Raw genomic sequence first — 14,659 nt, forward strand, 5'->3', positions numbered from 1 at the left:
TATTTATTGGTTGGTCCTGTGTACACAAATTAAAAAGATAGGCAATGAAGAATTTAGCAGAAGCATTCCAGAAAATAAGCTGAAGGTCATTCCTTACTAGAACAAGAGATTTTGAGACGGCTCCTGATACACTCTCTCTGAGCCTGATTCAAAACACACTTAAATGCAGAGAATTCTTATGATTTCAAGATGCATTGAGTCAAGATTTTTCTGAACACAATGGTGCTTCTGAAGAGAAAGTTTGGTGTCTGCATCATGCAGTAACTTTCTGCTCCCCCCATGCAGAAAGAAAATTAGTCACAGATCCAGATCCAGTGTATGGCACAGTTCTCACCAGGTGCTCGGTAGTGAAGAGCAGCTCATGTTCACCTGCTTCCTTCCAGTCCCAATTACATTCATTGTAATACTACAGAATTCATCTGGTTCATTTTGCCTGCAGATGGTCACAATATCAGAAAAATTTTAACCAGCAGCAGTGACTTTAAAGTGTTCTTGGAGTGAATACTGTGGTGTAAGAAGTAGGAGAAGTCTGTGGGTAGTTTGTGGCTGGGTAGTTACTTGTCTTGTCCAGTATACTTGTGGGTGGTGCTGCCCTTCTGGAAGCAGGCACTTTGCTCCTGAAAACGCCATTGGGGTGAGTTGTTTATTTCCTGTGGTTGAGGGTTCTAAGGCATAAAACAATAATGTGTCTGCTGCAGTTATTAAGGATCATGTAGTGTATGGAGGGGACAGTTGGTTTTGTTTCTTTGCAAGTCAGCTCATTAACGTCTAACAAATTCCAATTATCATACTGAACTAATGTGCCCTGCTGTTTCAATTACATATAATCATTTAAATATATAGTTTCTAAACTGTTTTTTATTATCAGCCCCTTCTTAAGTTCACAAATATTCACATCCTGATACTAGCCTCTTCCTGAGGCAAATACTGTGGTGACTCACATAAAAAAAAAAAAAAGGTGTATCTGCATTAGGAAGGTGAAAATAAATTGATCGGCTGGGAACAGTATCACAGGTATAATTTCCCTTTTCTTCTTGTGGCTGTCCATCTCTGCAGCTTATTAGTTTCTCTTTCTGCACTTTCTAGTTTTGGTGTTACTGGCACAAATACCATTACAGTTAAAATGTGCAAAGGGAGAGGTGATCTGATTGTTGGAGGAAACCTTTGTGTACTCCTAACATCTGTAAGTAGCATTTCTGCTGTGGAATTACAGTTTTCTACTCACTGAACAAACTTTTGCAAGGTCTTAAAAGGCTCTATAGACCTTACAAATAGGCATATTGATCCCCTGTGGTCCTCTGGATCCCTGATCTCAGCTACTGTGGCTGGACAGTCTCCATCTTGCTTTTAGTGGTGGCAGTGTTTTAACAGCACTTGATTGCAAAAAAAATCCAGTTTTTGCAGTAAAAAGTAGGTTGCAACAGTTTTGATGGTGATTTTTTTATGATTTGATGTTTATGTCCAGCTGTAGGTTTTGTTTGATGTTTAGATCCTATGGCTAATACATCTTTTCTTGTTTTCCTTCTTAACCACCAAAGGTGATGGAAGAAATTCCTCCATTCCTACAAGGAAGGATCATTAAAGTTTGATTAACAGTTTTAGTGGAATATTCAGGGGGATTATTACTGCCCTGGGGAAAATGGTCTTCTAGTTTTGGTCCCCAAGACAGTGGTCATCAAACAAAAGTGTCTGAGGAGCATCTGATGAGGGTGGTCAGGTGTCAGGGCTCACCTGACAGAGCAAACAGAAAGTTTTAAGAGGGAATGTTTTTCTTTTTGAAAGATAAACTGTTGAGTGTGTTAGGGGGAGTATAATAGATTTTCTGCAATCCAGAAGAAATGTAAACCACTGCAGGGGAACTTGGGAGACCACTCACAACTCTGAACTGAAGCCTCAACTCAGGTAGGAAAAGGGAAGAGAGAAATGCTTAAACATACTGAATATTTTTCTCAGATCTGTGGTATCTTTGGGGTAGCTAAAGAGTGGGAGGAAAAAAGTGACTTTCCATAACCCTATGGAATCCTGTGTTTGTGATCTTGCTTCTTCCATTGTACCTGTGCCTAAAGAGGTGAATTGCAAATCTATGATGTTCCCAAAATAAGGATACTTAGAAAGTATGGGCTCAGGCTGCTTGGTAGCCTCAGGTTCATTGCTGGTCCAGAGACAGAAGGTCTAACCCAGTCAGGCCTGAGCCTATCTGCAGTGTCAGGAGATGTGACAGAATATCTAATCTGGCATGTTAGGAGTGTGAATTTGTTCTTGGGACAGGTGGCTACCAGCGCATTGGCATGGCTTTTGCTGATACTTGTGCTCTAGAAAGTGCTTTGGGTGAGCCTTTGCTTTTCAAGAAAATAGTAATAAATTCTGCACAGTGCTCTACAGCAGAGACCAGCAGAAACCAGCACAGCAGACATGAGTGCCTTCAGGAGAGTCGTGGTTGCAGGAAGGGAGGTTTTGTTCCCAGTGTTGCACGGCTTCGCTAAGCCTGACCTACTCTTGTTCCAAGATGACAACTTTAAGCATAAGAGATGCCCCAGGTGACATTGCTCATTTATAAAATTCCCTTTTGTTGGATCAAATTTAATGTGGTCTCCTGTTTTGAATTATCTCTTTGATTAGCTGCAAAGTTTTGATGTCTGCAGGAGGAGAACAATTGCATCAGTGTGCACTGTCAGCCGGGACTTGTGGCTGCTGGGGAGTTGCTAGGATACCTCTCTAAAAGGTATGATTCACTTGATTAACCACCAACCCAGTTTGCATGAGAAATATTTTTCCTATCTTTGTTTTGTACTGGCATCAGCTATGCATTAGATGTACATGTGTGTTTAGAGCAAGCTACAGGTTGACTGTCATGTGTGTCCTTTTGCTCCTTTTGATATGCAATAAAACCCTCTCTGCTTCACAGCAAAGAATCCAGAGCAGTTATAGTAGCAGTTCCAGCAATCTGTAAAATAAGCATTGCTTCCAGAGGGGAACATCAACCTAGAGAACCAAGGGAAGGTTTGACTTTGGATAATGCATTTCTGGCATTACAGCTAAAGCTTCACTTTATATCTGTGAAGATACAAGGGAATTTTTATCTCCTATGTATTCTTTTCTTTCACCAGTCTGAGCAGGGGGTTGGACCAGATGACCTGTCAAGGTCCCAACCAAAGCTATTCCATGATTCTGTCATCCTTGCCACATTCCTCTGGTATTAATGCTCCCTTCCAGTGGAAGTGCTTTGCACAAAGCTGCTTCGTTCTACTTGAACAAAGTTGCCTCAGACACCTCCTGTGTGCCCATCTGTTCCTGAATATGGGAGCATTGTGTTCAGGATGCAAATCCTAACTCAACTCTCTCCACAATAGCTGTTCATCTTTCCAATGCCTTCTTTTTACCTCCATTTTCCTTTTTCCTGAAACATTTTGTTCAAACTTCAGGACACCTTGCTGTCATTTCTGTGAATCTGCCTTTGTCCCACAACTCTTCCTGCACTTTCCCTCAGACATTCATAAACTCCTTTTGTCGCTTCCACCATGTCTTTCCTTCGATGGATCATCATTCCTTCCTTCTGTTTGAACTGACTTCTGCTTTTCATCCCCTAGGCATCACAATTATCCTCTCACTATGTTCCCTTTATCTCCTCTCCCACAGTTTCGTTCCTCACTCTCAAGCTCCCTACCAGCTGTGTTGTGCTGTGTTCCTTCTCACCTGTGGGTGGAAGTGTTACAAGAGGGCAGGAAAGATGTCGGAAAGGAAGGTGACCTTATTTTGGCAATGATTTTGCTTGCACTCCCACACCCACACCTGAGCACTAAGATGCAGGTAGTGGAGTGCTCTGCACAGCGAGCAGGCACCAAGGTGTGTGTATCCAGCTGGCCTGGGCACCCAGAGCACAAGGCTTGCCTGCTTGGAAGTTCTCCTGGATCTTCTGTTCACTCTTTTAATTGGGGAGAGTGGCTGGGTCTGGAAGTGCCATTTGTGTCCTTTAGGAGCTGCCCATCTTATCCCACCTCTGCAAGTCATTAGGATTTCCTCACTGTTCTTTCTCACCTTCTGGAAACTGCCAAGTGCTTCAGGCTGTTCTTCCCAATATCCTCCCTCAATGGCATGTCTGTTTTAGTCTGGATATAGATCACCCCTTCTATTCCAAGTAACCTAAAAAGCTGCACATTGCTATGCTAGGATCTTGATGACCTGCTAATCTGAGTGCCTCTGACAGCCCTTCTGCCAATCCTCCTGCTGCTCCCACATCCCAGCCTTCCCAGTCGTTTCCCCTTTATGCAGTCTTGTTTCCACTGCTGTTCTCTGTGCTGTGATATATTGGGAGTCCTGGGACTTGGGCTATGTGCTGCTGTGTTGTGCAGATCTTCTAACGAGCTGTGAGCTTCACAGTTTGCTGCTTAATAATTCTCATGGTAGCAAGGATGGATAACGCAGGTGCTGTAATTCACTAGAGATCAGTTAATTACCAGTACTCAGCATGAAAAAATCGTGTTTGGATTGGCAAAGGGCACAAACTGAACTCCCATACCTGACCTTCCTCTTGCTCTCAAGCTAACTCTGGCTTTGAATTCTCAGTTGAAACCTCTTAAACTGCCTGTGTGAACCAAGCACCCGAGCCTTGGGGAATGATCTTTATTTAACAAGTAATCATTAGTTTGACTGGTACATGGTTTTCCTGTCTCATAACCCATCATGTACAGTAACAGCAGCACCAGGGTTTCAGAGACATTTTTAACTCAACATGCTCTCTAAACCTACAGGTCTCATGCCACCCACATGAAAACCCTGAGGAAATGAGAGGTAAAAATGGCCTTCTCCAAGTTACAGTGGCTGGTGGTGGAAGTTAGACTAGGAATTTCCACATTCTCAAGCATTATAAGGCACTGTCCCCAGTTTTGTTGGTGTATGGGCATCCTCTATCCAAGTCTTGGGTATTTTGCAGTCCTGGAATTGTGTGCAATTTCTTTTATTGAAGAGAAGCATGAATCTGAAAAAGAAACATTCCCAGGATTATTCTAATATCTTCTAAAAATCATGGGTCTCTGATATTTTGCTTGTTTCTAGTGGCTACACCACAAATGCTGGCACATGTATGTAACATTTGTGAGCAAAGTATTTATCTTTGCCTTATCTGCTAAATCACAGCATCCTCCTGATAATATACCTACAATCCAGTGGGGAAAAAAGCATAGTTAAAGCTTGAGCATGAGCAACATTTACAAGATTCACGGAAATACTTCATTTTAAGCAATATTAATATTTTTATCATCTCATCAGTTATAAATTGCTCTTGGGGCCTAGAGTTTCTCCAAAATGTAATCAAGTAAATCCTGATTTTAATGACTGGCAATCACTAAACCAGGGAATAATTGTCCTGACTTTCTTAGCAGCAAAGCATTGCAGTGCCTCTTGAATTCAACACAAAATTAGTTTTCCTGGGGAAGCAGACTCTTGTCCTGAAATAATGTATAGCCATATATACAACCTGCACATCAGTACATTGGAGATCAATAGCTCTTTTCCTGATTTGGCCAAATGATGGTGCAATCAGCCAGAGCTCAACTGGAAGATTGAAACAAAGTATGTGTTGCTGTTCAAGGTACTTCATATTTCTTGAAAGGGAACATGTTGAATTTTATAAGTGAATCACAAAATAATTGCAGGCTCCTGATGGCTAAGGCTGAGACAAAGCACTGCTTACAGTGTTCTGGCTGCTCTCTGGTGTTTGTTCACTCACATACTTAATTCCTGAGTAGCTCTCATAATCACTGTCTGTGTAGCTGCTGCTGTGCAGTGTTATCACACAACGGGCAAGGGTGGAAGGGACCACAGTGGGTCACCTGGTCCCATCTCCCTGCTCAGGCTGGGTCATCCTAGACCACAGTGCATAGGATTGCAACCAGATGGTTCTCGAGGGAGGCTCCACAACCTCTCTGAGCAAGAATTACTTAGCTCAGATTAAAGTTTTATGAAATATTTTGTGGCCTGCTTTCACTTGTGCAGACTGTCCTGCTAGGTCGATGTACCTTTCTTTCCTGAGCCATGATCTGATGTCTTGCTCCCAGCATTTACATTGTTTGGGACAAGGATGTCTTCTCACCCTAAGCAATAAATGTTTGAAAAAAGATTTCCACAGGCTTCTTTCCCAAATTCAGGAGAGGTATTAACGACTCTTCGTTTTGTCAGGTTATGGATTATTTAAGCTATTGCACATAAATTGTTCCTAGGTTTTTCCATGGTTGCTCGGGCAGTGAGTCCCACAGCCGCCAAGCTTTCCTGTGTATCCCAAAAGTTCCCTTTAGAGGGCACCATTGACTTCCCCGAAGCCTAGGTCGATGCTTGTGCTTGCTGTTAATGAGGCTGGTTACCCATCTGAGGTACGTTTCAGTGTTTTTTTCCTCTAAATATTTTGGATGCTCTAGGCTACTGGACATTATCTACTGTGTGCAAATAATTGACACAAAATGCACCTTGTAATAGACTTCTGAGGCCTTGGCTAGGATGGTTTTCTCCGTCACCAAGCAAAATGCTGGAAGGAACATACACTCCAGGATGCTGAACTGTGTCTTCTCACAAAGACTTAAAGAGGACTGGAAGGCTCAGCTTCAAGCCACAGAGTCCAGCACACAAGTGAGTCTTCACTTCTAGTGTGCAGTCTCAGAGACACAGGTTCTCCCATCCTGTGTGACTGGATCTGCAGAGATGTACTGGATTCTTCCTCCCTACAAATGTAGCTATTTTACAGCAAAAGGGATGTTTCTGCAGTGAGATGTATCATTCCATCTTCCTTTCTCCTGCTCTCAATTTTTTTCCTTGTATGCTGTCCCCGAGGTGGGCAGGATGTGGCTGCATGAGCATCTAACTTCATAAAGTGATAGTGAAAGAGTGCAGCTTTAGGAGGTTGTTTGCAACATGGGTAACTTTCTAGAATGAAGAAAGTTGGGTTTAGATTTTTTTTTATCTACATTTCTGCTTCTTGTCTTTAATGAAGAAGCATAGATACCAGGGACCTATAGAAAGTGCCTACTGTAGTCTGACAGCTTCAGGCAATGCATGGTTCAAGGGAAGTCCATGTGGATGTAAGCAGGATAATTGCGTAAATAAATGTCTGCTCTTCAACAAAAAATAAGATTTAATTTTAGAATTGAATGGTCAAAAGAATGTATCTCATTTGTCCAGACAATTACTGTAATTTCATGAAGAACATCCAACAAAATAGTCATTCAGATGCTTACCTGGTCTCTCACTCCTTATTACTTCTTCTATCCTTTTCAGTGCAATTGCATCAGCATGGTCCTCAGCATGGTCCTCATACTGTGGGTTTATATTTTCTATTTATGCAGTTAATTAACTGCAGAGATGCCTGAACCTTTCTCTAATACTGCAGATGACTGGGGACTGTTCAGTGTTTGCAGCATCTGAGCCAGATTTTTGATCATGCTCATAAAATTGTCTCCTTCATTGGCTTGAAAGATGCCTGTGGCCCACAGTGGGAGCCATGGTACAGGCAGAGGGGGAGGACTGGGTTGAGGGATGAAGAAAAGCCCCGTTCAGGCTGTAAAATCCATCCTTTGGAGGATTGCTAGGGGGTATTGCAAGCACCATGAAACTCTCCTAGGGCAGCAGCAGTAGTTGGAAGGCAGCCCAGAAAGATGTCCCTAGGTGTGTAGTCCTGTGAATCTCACCAATCTATCACTTAGCTCTTCTTCCATCCCTGCCATGGGTGATTTTCGTAACCCCCAGCAGATCAAACCTCTTATTCAGCAAACTCAAAAAAAATTTATCTTGTGCTAGTGGCACTCACTGTTACACTGTTACACCTCTATCCCTGAAAGCTTTTCAGCCTCACCCTTGCAACACACTGAAAACATCAAATCTCTTCTGCAATGTTACAAAATGTCTTTTATTTTTCCTAGTTAATCAGCAGAACCAAGTTGGAAGAAAATCTAGTTCTACCAAACTTCTAGTTTATTTATGTAGTCATTGATGGCAGGCGTGTTTACATCTCTGTGATCCTAAACCCTAGGGAATTGCATTTCATTTCAGGGCTGCTGGGTCTGCAAATCCCAAGAGATTTTTTAGCTTTGATTTAAAAATAAACAGGGTGGGTTTTTTTTCCTATGGTTGTGGAGCAAGCCTTGAAAGATTGATGCTGGAGACCTCAAAGAAAAAGAAAAGAAAGCATATTTAAGAGATAAAAATATATGAAAAATTATAAAAGTTTCCAAGTGCATACTTAATCTTGTACTTAAAAAAAAAAATAATAATTTCTTTTTCATGACAGAAGGTGACAATTCATGATTTGGATTTCTTCAAGTCCCCATCAAGATGACCATGAGTTTCAGGCTGGAATGCACCATTACACTGAATGCTGTATTATTCCTAAATAAGAGAGGATTTATCTAATTAAATAAATATATATTATTAGTATTTCCACCTTACAGCAGGAGAGCAAATACACAGAATACGACTCTTCCACAGCTCCTAAGAACATCTGGCTCCCAGGTACCTTCAGGGAGCCACACAGTTACTACACCCACTTTGTCCAGTTTCAGAGTTGGGGGGTCACGTTTTCATCTTGGCTCAAATGGGAGCCACTGGGGTTGGTGACAACCTCTCTAAAACCACATATTCTCTGTACATTTGTTCCTCCCTCTTCAAAATGGTGAGAGCAGTGGTGTGTCTCAAAGCATTACCTGTTAACTTAGAAGTTATTGTAACCCTTTCTGAGATCTTCCTCCTCTCACAGTTCACTGGTCTGAGGCACCTCAGAGTTGAAAGCATTCTAGTAGGTGCAATACAAATTCAGATGAAATCAGCTACCTGTTGATCTCAGATGTCTCTCCTGCTTTGTTTCAAAACCATTCATAAAACACTTCACTCTCAAACCAAGTTCAAGAGCACTCAGCCAACTGATCTGCAGGAAGAGCAGTGGACAGTAGGTGCTGAAACACTCCTGAGGCCACAAGTGTGGAGCCCCTCTGAGTGAGATGAGCCTGGCAGGCTGCAGCAGTGTGTGGGTGGAGCAGGGATGCTGTATGTGATATCTTGTATTTATCTCACTAGCTTGCTGCTCAGAGTGATCCTTCATGAGATGAGATAGTTCCCAGCTGTAAAAAAAAAAAAACCAAAAAAAACCCCAAAAAAACTGAACTAGCAAAGCAGAAGGTGGCCACAGACGCAAACTGAACCTGAGCCTGGTGTTGGTTCTTGCCCTTTCAGAGCAGTTCCTTGCAGCAGGCTCAGCTATAGCATAAAAAAGAAAAATATTTGGGACCCTGGATACCTCATAGGCTCCAAATTCACCTTTCTGCTGCAAAAATTGCATAGGCAATTCTAGTCCTCAAGTGAGGTCACACAGCAGCTAAGAGAGAGACTTTCAGCAGCAGAGGAGGATGCTTCTCTTCTCACAAGCATACTCTTGGCTCTCATCTTTCTGGAGGTCTGTCCCAAATAGAGCAGCACTTCACCTGCCTCAGCCTGAGAGAGGTTTTCTACAAAAGGTGTGTGCTCCTGATCTTCCTCTTCTGAAGGTCAGTTACTGTCAGTGCTGCCCCTGGATGGTCTGCAGCCACTGATGCAGAAATTGTGAGATTGCTCCTCTGTCAGTATGTCTGTATTAAGTTCTGCTTGAATTTTAAACTAGACTTACCTTTCCAAAACACAATTGGCTTACTCCCCACAAAGTCCAAATTAAGCAATATTTTCTTTCTTTAAAAGGACACTGTAGTTATTACATCGATAGAGTTGTATCTTTCATGTTTTTTGAAAGGTTTTCTTTTTACCCCATTTTAGGATCTTTTAGGATTTTCATGCTATGTTTAGATGCACCAACTCCTAGCTCTCTATTTCAGTGTAACAGCAGAGAAGCAGAAGGGACCTCTTCATCATAAACCCCAGTCCTGCACTCAGATAAAGGAACATGCCATCTCATCTTTATGTTAAGCTGAATTATCACAGTCTTAACATAAGTTTTCTCTGTTGCCTCATGCTTCCTTCTAGTGAGCTATTCTCACATTTTTGTGACAAGAAAGCCTCTGATTTTCAAAATTACTTAAATGGCACTTCTCTGTTTTTCCACTGACTCCAAGTTTCTTTTGCTTTGCTTTGTGATGCTAAATAAGTCAGGCTCCCCTTATCTCTTCTTTACTGTCCATATATACCCTCCAAGTTTGTATGGAGCCCTTTCCTTATGAGCATGCCATGCAGAGGTAAATTGGTGCAGGTGTCTGCTAGAATCCTTATTAAATATTATTTTGAGTTTAATTTGATACCTGAATGTGATCAGCTTCAAAACGAAGGGAACTAAGACCCAGGCATGTGATCTGTGCTTCATCTATTAATTATGAATAATTATTACATATTATTGATTTCTTATCAATTATAGTAGTTTACAGTATTTTCCTCAAACCACTAATGAAAATGTGGCTGCAGCTATATTAAAATTCTGCGACAGTTACTCCAATATAATGGAATTTGTCATCCAATGTGTTGCTGATAACTGATGGGACCAACACAATCCCTGTAATTTTCAGCTTTGTGGTCTTTCACACCTAGAAAACGTGAGGAAAAAGGACAGTTGTGATGATGGACAATTTCCCACTGTTTCTGTTGAAGACAGGAATGTTATTATTCAAGCAACTGGTGTTAAATATAGAATGCATAGAATCTCTTGCTCCTACTCAGTGTGCCATGCCTCACACATTTAAAGATGGTGTTAATCCTTTAAGCCATCACTTTGCACCAAAGCTTCAGGATTAGCTCACCATCTACTGTGACTCCTCAATTTCTTTTCTTTTCCCCAGGATGCAATCTCTGCTCCCATAAGCACAAATTTTCTTTTTCCAAGTATGTAACTATTTGGCTTCACTATAAATTAATTCTGTTTGCTTGTTTGTGCTCAGTTTATTGCATCTGCTAGAGAGAACACCAGTCCTTTTCTTTGTTTAACAATCCTCCTGGTTTTGTTTTATGTACAAACTTTACCAACAGTATTATATTTCCTCCCACTTCACTGATACAAGTTAAATAATGTGAAGGCACAGGATAATACACTCAAATTATGTTTCCTTACTAAGAATTTTCCAGAAATGCTTATGTTTGAGATCAGTCAGTTGACTGGTTTTATCATCTCCTGGCTTAATGATGATTCAGCAAAAATGTAACCTACAATAATCAAAATTTCCTATATATATACATGTATTTGATATATTGGACTGACATTTACACATTTATAACCAAATCTGTGACATGACTAAAAGGGTATTGAGTTGCCTTGGAAAAAATTTTGTTTTCCTATTTTCTTAGTGGTATTGATTGTACACCTTTCCTGTAATTTGTTTAATAATGAAAGCCCATATCTGCTCTTCTGTTAAATTTACTAGAACTAATATTAGGTTGACGGAAGAATGGTTAATTTGGTAATTCTTTCAATGCCTTTGACATACAAGAACACATTGAGAGCACCCAGTGGAGAAAGATTTAGTGGTTCTCATGGATGAAAAGCTGGACATGAGCCAATAGTGTGGACTTGCAACCCTGAAAGCCAACCACATCCTGGCTGCATCAAAAGAGGGCTGGCAGCAGGTCGAGGGAGGTGGTTTTCCCCTCTACTTTTGAGACTTCACCTGGAGTGCTGCATCCAAATCTGGAGTTCTCAGTACAAGACAGACATAGACCTATTAGAGCAAGTTCAAAGATATTCAAAGGGCTGGAACACCTCTCCTATGCAGACAGGGTGAGAGCTGGGATTGTTCAGGCTGGAGAAGAGAAGGTTTCAGGAGCACCTTGTGGCAGCTTTCCAGTACCTAAAGGGAGCTTATAAAAGAGTGAGTGACATTTTACACAGGCAATTAGTGATAGGGCAAGGGGGAAATTTTAAAATGAAAGAGATGAGATGTAGATTAGATATCAGAAAGAAATTCTTGACTGTGAGGGTGGTGAGGAAGCTGTGAATGGCCCATCTCGGGAAGTGTTCATGGAAATGGTTGAAAGGGGCTCTGAGCAACCTGGTCTAGTGGAAGGTGTCCCTGCCCGTGGCAGGTGGGTTGGAACCTGATGATCTTTGAGGTCCCTCCCAACCCAGACCATTTTATGATTCTATGATACATTCTTGTATGTAGCTACATTTTTTTCTTCTTGCTTATCTTACTCTTATAGACAAAAAATATACCTCAAAATATAGTTGCTCTTGGCATAAACCAGCATATTTCCTATTGCCTTCTTTTCAGTTTGGGAGAAGATGAGACTATCAAAGCGTTTTTTTCAAATCAGACACAGAACCATGAGTGAATCATCAATACAATATGTATTTGTATGTCACGTCCATCTATTTCCAGGGAGTATCATTTACTGATGAGAGAATTAATTCCTTTTGCTTTCCTTCATCTTGTGGGTACAATTGTTGCTGCAGTGCTTTTACAATGATGCTTCTCCACCTTGACATACTCTTTTTAAGGTCAAGTAAAGGAGAGATTTCTTTCTCTGATTGGTAAATATATCATTTATACAAAGTGGAACAGCCTGGATAGCTGAGGAGAATTTGTTAGAGTGGGAGAAGAAGAAGAATCAGAGTGATCAATGCCTCCATCCCAAAAGCTATTGAATATTGCCAGAGCACCCATTGCCATAGTTATTAATACTGGAATATTTGGGGAAAAAGTTTGATTAAAAAAAAGTTTGATAGGAAAAAACACCACATGGAAAATTAATGACCTGATGTTCCTAATCAGCACACTTGGAATACAGTTCATGCTCAGAGCAGTGCTGAGAGCCTGGTTTCCTGTCAGCCACTCAGCTGTTCTCATGGCATGTGAGGTTGAAGAGTTGGGCTCACATTTATCCACCTGCCTGGACTCCAGCTCTGCCTTTGGGGGAATTGCTGAGCTGTATCCCTTCCTGACCCTCTCCACTGCAGCTGGCCCTGCTGCAGGAAACTCTCCTGCAAAGGAGTCCCTCCAGGCAGGCAGCACTTAACCTCTAGAAGGAAAAAACATGTGCAGCCAGTGGAGGATGAGGTGAGTCTGCTGTGGCACACAGGCATTCCATCAAGGAGCTAAGAAGGCTCCTTTTGAAAGGCAAAGTTGAACTGCCCATGCCTGTGTCCCTTACAGCTCTGTGGCTGGCACCTTTGCAGAGACCATTTGAAGCCTCTCTCTGCTTTCTGTCTCCACTTTACTACTTAAGATGGAACTTTGGAGATAAATTCCACTTTATGTATTATCATCCTTAGAAACATTGGTGGATTTTTCAGGCTTAATTACACTACAAAATGTGCAAGACCACTTCTCCTGATATCACCTATTAACAAGCACAATTTTTTTAATGGAGAAGTAGAAAATCCAGACATCTTGCTTGGATTGACAGGGTGTTCAAGTATCTCAGATTTTATCTGTTGTACCCTTTATTAATTAAGCAGTGATTTCTATAAGTGATCCCTGAAGTTCAACCCATTTCTTCATCTCCTGTTGAAACTACTCTGCTTTTGAGGTTTCTGAATCCAAACGGGCCCTGGTGCTGCAGGTTAGGATACATCCTTTTTCTTTCTTTTTTTTTCCTCTCCATTCTTGTTGTCTGGGATGACAAGCTTTGAATTAAAATGTCTAGGAAGTTATCAGCCCAAATATACTGCTATCATATATATCACCTACCCCAGTGCAAGTCTTTTAATGTTACTACTTCGCTACAGTTCTCTGTTGACCATGAGGACAGTTTTGGTTTTATGTTTTTTGAGGGTCAAATAAACTCATCATCTTCCTACATCTATCCCCCAGCAAATCTGGAGTTTCCACTTTCAGAAATTCTCTTGAGATGTCTTGGCTCAGAAAACTGCCTAGTTTCTGATTCTATTAACAGGGAATATTTACAGAATGCCAAATTTCTTCTGAGGTCCTTCATTTAAGTTCTTCTTTATTGTTGGGGCTTGGAAGGCTGCATGTGCTCCAGGTCACCCAGTGTTCAGAGCAATTGATAGCCTTTGAAAACTAGAAATTTAGGAGCTGCCAGTCAGCATTTCTAACAGAAGTATGAGCATCTTTCCATGCACAGACAGTACTTATTAAAATGACTCCAAGGAGGCATTCTCTTTTGGGTTGTGGGTGGCTGACAAAAAGGTATTATGGTTTTGGCAATCGTTTTCTGCATACCATTTTTTCTCCTCTTATTTAAGATGTATGCTATCTAGATATAGCCTAAGGGCATAGCCTCTGTACTAAAATGAGTAGAATTTTTCCAACTGCTTTGTTCTTCCCTGACCACATTCTATATATACTTTATCTTAAGGGTAGTAACCATCTGGCCTGTCCCTTTCTGATGGAGCCAGTCCATAATGACAAGCACAAACCAGCACCCCTGCAGATCCACTGGGAAAAGGGAGAATCCTATATTTGAGTCAGGCACAAATACCTGGAAGCTGATTTAGCAGCCACAGGACTCAAATGAGACAACTCTAATTGCAGAGCAAATAGTTCCTTTGACAGAAAGAGAGAGACACCTTTCTTGTTCTCTCCCACCTTCCAGACCTGTTCCTTCCTGCCTCTCCGTCTGTTTCTCAAAAACCTTAACATAATTTTCAGGTTATCTTCTTCACCCACTTCTCTTTCTGGGATGTCCCAATAGAGCTTTACTCTAGCTTCTTTTCTCTCCTTGTGTAACTGCTGGCTGATACCTTATT

Source organism: Lichenostomus cassidix, chromosome 3 (genome assembly GCF_008360975.1).
Source record: "Lichenostomus cassidix isolate B80296 chromosome 3, HeHo_3.0, whole genome shotgun sequence".
In the NCBI taxonomy this organism is placed as follows: Eukaryota; Metazoa; Chordata; class Aves; order Passeriformes; family Meliphagidae; genus Lichenostomus; species Lichenostomus cassidix.